Source organism: Gadus morhua, chromosome 5 (genome assembly GCF_902167405.1).
Source record: "Gadus morhua chromosome 5, gadMor3.0, whole genome shotgun sequence".
Lineage (NCBI taxonomy): Eukaryota > Metazoa > Chordata > Actinopteri > Gadiformes > Gadidae > Gadus > Gadus morhua.
The window spans coordinates 4,294,509-4,298,037 of record NC_044052.1 but is presented as its reverse complement, the minus strand read 5'-3'; the positions used below and the strand labels follow the sequence as shown (position 1 = coordinate 4,298,037).

The following is a 3,529-nucleotide window of genomic DNA, read 5'->3' as shown; positions in this document are numbered from 1 at the left end:
TTACGGACTCAGACGCGCATGCTCTCTTAGTTACTGTTGCTACGTCGAACAAAATGTAGAGTGGAGAGCCGAGTGGAGCGCCAGTCGTGTTGCTCCTATGTAATGCTGCCTGTAATAAAGATGTAATGGCATTTTTGTGATGAAAAGAGCAGTGATATAATGTACGTTATTCTACTTCATTTAAGAATGCTTGATTCTGATTGGCTGGGAGGGGTGCATTAATCCGGCATATTGCCCGCTGAGTTGTCGGTTCTACTTGCTGCTGACTGAGCACAGTAGATCAATGCGCCGCTTGCATCGTTTTCTATCACATACATTTCCAACATGAGGTCCATAGTAAAAATAAACCAAGGAGTGCATGTTTGATCGATCGTCGTTAAAGCTGACTTGATACGAATGTAGCAGCTACGTTATTAATAGTGATCAGATCCAGCCTTTTGTGGTTGTTATAGAAACGAGTTACCTACAGCTGAGCTAACGTTATTCACCGTAGTTCTAAAGGGAACTACTTTTCGAGGGAGATGAACTTAAACAGAGTATACATTCAATAAGCATGCAATACGAATAAGAAAAAGGCTAATTATTAAAGTATTTGAATTGTTTCATTATGTTGGCCGGCGCGAAGTAGAATAAACGGAATAATCACCTCAAGGCAGGGCAATAAACAGTTTGATATGCCCGGCTCGCAGGAAGGTTACCGCCCTCGACTTCGTCTCGGGGCGGTAAGCCGTCCACGAGCCGGGCATATCAAACTGTTTATTGCCCGGCCTCTCGGTGATTATTCCTTACTTAGCCAACTTTGGTAGCTATACGTTGGCGAATGTTACAGATTAGCTAACGCTATAGCTATACAAGTTATAACAGTGGCTGCATTGACGTTCGTTGTTACCACTACTTTCCTGCCAAAATGACGGCAAAACAGTAAAGTCACGTGACATCCGGAGCGCTATGTATTGAAAGTAATGGCAGAAATACACAAATCTAAATTGCCACAGAGGGTAATAGACCTGTTTTTTTTTTTTTTTTAAGATCAATTTTCTTTTTTTTTATATATATATTTTATTTTTAAATATATATGGTATGATTGGAGTCATTGGAAAATGTATTTGTGGCTTAGCGATAGGTCAATTACAGTAGGATTTAAGTTTCCAGTGCATAGTTTAATGAAACTCTGAACAGGCTACATAACCTACAGACATGAAACTACGATAATTAAGTTAGACAAAAAAAAAAAATACTACTTTTATCAAAATGACCCACAAGCTGTCCATTACAATTCCAATACTTTTGTATTATTTAAACTGCACTACATACGTCAACCATGCACAATTCAATATACATTTTAATATGGGATATTCTGTATAAAAACCACCAGGCAATATATAAATATAGAAAATAATGGGTCAATTTACTGATATGGTTACATTGGCTTTTTGCTATGGTTTTGTTGCTTGAAAATGTATACATTATAGTTCTCAATGGCAAGAGTTTAACAATTTATGCATTTTTTTTCATTTTGCAACTTCTGTATTTCCGGGTGGATGTACTTTCTGAAGATATGGCAAACAGTGCTGGAAGATCTGACGATCTTAAGATGTTCAAAAAAAAGGTAGGATAATACTAATATTATTTTGAAATTAGTACTGTCATTCTTCAATCAAATGCAAAAAAATAAAAGGTTTTATAATGTGGCTCAAAATCTTCAAGGCACACCATTTTAGGGCTGTATCCACTGAGCAGATGTCGTCAGCTGATCAGAGGCGAGAATACAACCGGATCTGGGCAAGGGTGTCAAGAGCCCAGAAAAAGAATACACGTGATGGAGAACCAAATGAGCTGCAGAATCACAATGATCAGGAGATGTACAGTGATGATAGCCCTGGGAGTGGAGGTGGATGTACCATCGAAGAGCAGCTGCATGACGATACCAACATTGTCCCTGAGACTGAGTTGGAACAAATGGAGAGATCAGAGGATTCCTGTGATGGTGATGAGGACAGTGCAGTTGCCTCTTCCTTTAGGGAGCAACTTAAAGAATGGGCCATTGATTTTGGAGAGAAACACAATGCTGTGGATGCCTTATAGAAGGTCCTGAAAATAAATGGTCATCCAGAGCTTCCTTCCACTGCAAGAACCTTGTTGGAGAGTACCAATGAAGTGGATGTGGAGACTGAGTCTGGAATGCAGTGTGTTCAGTTTGTTGAGGGCAGATTCTGGAACATCTTAAAAAGTATCCCCAAGCAGTGCTTGAAAAATTAGACAGTGTAGACATCTCCCTGAATGTTGATGGCTTGCCTCTTTTTAAAAGCAACAACCAATCTCTTTGGCCTGTTCTCTGCTGCATCAATTTGTCACCTAAATCTATTTTCCCCCTGTCTCTGGCTTTGGTGTCATCCAAACCAACCTCCCTCAACTTCATCAGCGAAACAGTCAGCAAATTGGAGAACGTGATGCAGAATGGCTTGGAGTGGGGAGACAAGGTGATACGTGTCCAGATAAGGTGCATAACTTGTGACGCTCCTGCGAAGGCACTTGTCAAATGTATCAAGCAGTACTCGGGGTACTTTGGTTGTGACAGGTGTACACAGAAGGGGTTCTGGGATGGACGGATGACCTATCAAGAGGTTGAAAACCTCACACTGAGGACTGACCAATCCTTCAGAGAGGTAACTCAACTGGAACATCACCATGAAGGAAAAACATCACCTTTCTCCAACCTCTCTATTGACATGGTCACATCCTTTCCTGTGGACTATATGCACCAGTGTTGCCTTGCGGTAATGAAGAAGCTTTTGCTTTTGTGGACAAAAGGAAAGAAGGAGACAAGAATGTCCTCAGGGCAGATTAAGGAGGTGAGTGTGAGACTTGAGCAACTGAAGACAGCTATTCCAAACAATTTTGCAAGAAAGCCAAGGGGTTTGGAACATCTTGAGCGTTGGAAGGCCACAGAGTTCCGTCAGTTTGCTCTTTACACTGGCAAGTTAGTCCTGAGGGGAGTTCTTCAAGATGACCTGTTTGAGCATTTCATGGCTTTCAGCGTTGCAATGTGCATGCTAATTTCTCCAAGCCTGGTGCAAGCCCACTGCTCGTATGCACATGAACTGCTCTCATTTTTTGTACAGCAAGGAAGGTTTTTGTATGGGGAGTGCTTCCTAGTCTACAACGTCCACTCCATGCTGCACCTTGCTGCTGATGCTAAAAAATGTGGCTGCCTGGACAACTGCAGTGCATTCCCCTTTGTGAATTATCTTCACCATTTGAAAAAACTGGTCCGCTCGGGAAGAAGTCCTCTGGTCCAAATTGTGAAAAGACTGAATGAGGGTGGAAGTCTCAGGAGGGAACTTACTGAGAAAGAAGGCAAAGTAAGTAGCAAACATCCAAACAACATTTACATGCTAAATGACAAAGCATGCTGTGAGGTATTGTCAACAACCCCAGAAAAAAATGATGGCGCAAAAATGTTCCTTTGTATGGTGTATAACCACCTTGAACCCTACACCTCGAGTCCCTGTGACTCTCGCCTTGATGG

General features: G+C 41.5%; 1 long non-coding RNA gene across 1 annotated transcript in view; it reads left to right on the top strand.

Moving 5' to 3' along the window:
- Positions 1 to 1,549: 1,549 nt before the first annotated feature.
- LOC115544545 (uncharacterized) overlaps positions 1,550 to 3,529 on the top strand; it is a 3,171-nt gene continuing 1,191 nt past the window's right edge. The window contains exon 1 of the long non-coding RNA XR_003976906.1: positions 1,550 to 1,609. This is a non-coding gene — a long non-coding RNA (uncharacterized LOC115544545). The remainder of the gene's footprint in view (positions 1,610 to 3,529) is intronic.